Consider the following 295-nt stretch of genomic DNA (forward strand, 5'->3'; position numbering starts at 1 on the left):
AAATCCGTTTTTTTAAATGCTCTGTTCGTTTTATTTGTGGGTTGTTATCATCGCGTATTTCATACTTTTGTCTTTCGCTCCATGAAGCCATCTTATTTATGTATATTTTTTAGATACAATTATAACCTGATTTTCAAGTTTTGCGATTATTTTTTTTGAACTCTTATTTTATGTTATAATTTTACTTTCGTAAACTCACTTCTAGCTTTTATTTAACGTCTTTCTCGAGGTTTGCTTTTGGATTCATTTTATTTGCATTGCTTTCCTATTTTTCCATGTTATTATTCAAACAACC

This window comes from Penaeus monodon, chromosome 30 (assembly GCF_015228065.2).
Source record: "Penaeus monodon isolate SGIC_2016 chromosome 30, NSTDA_Pmon_1, whole genome shotgun sequence".
Lineage (NCBI taxonomy): Eukaryota > Metazoa > Arthropoda > Malacostraca > Decapoda > Penaeidae > Penaeus > Penaeus monodon.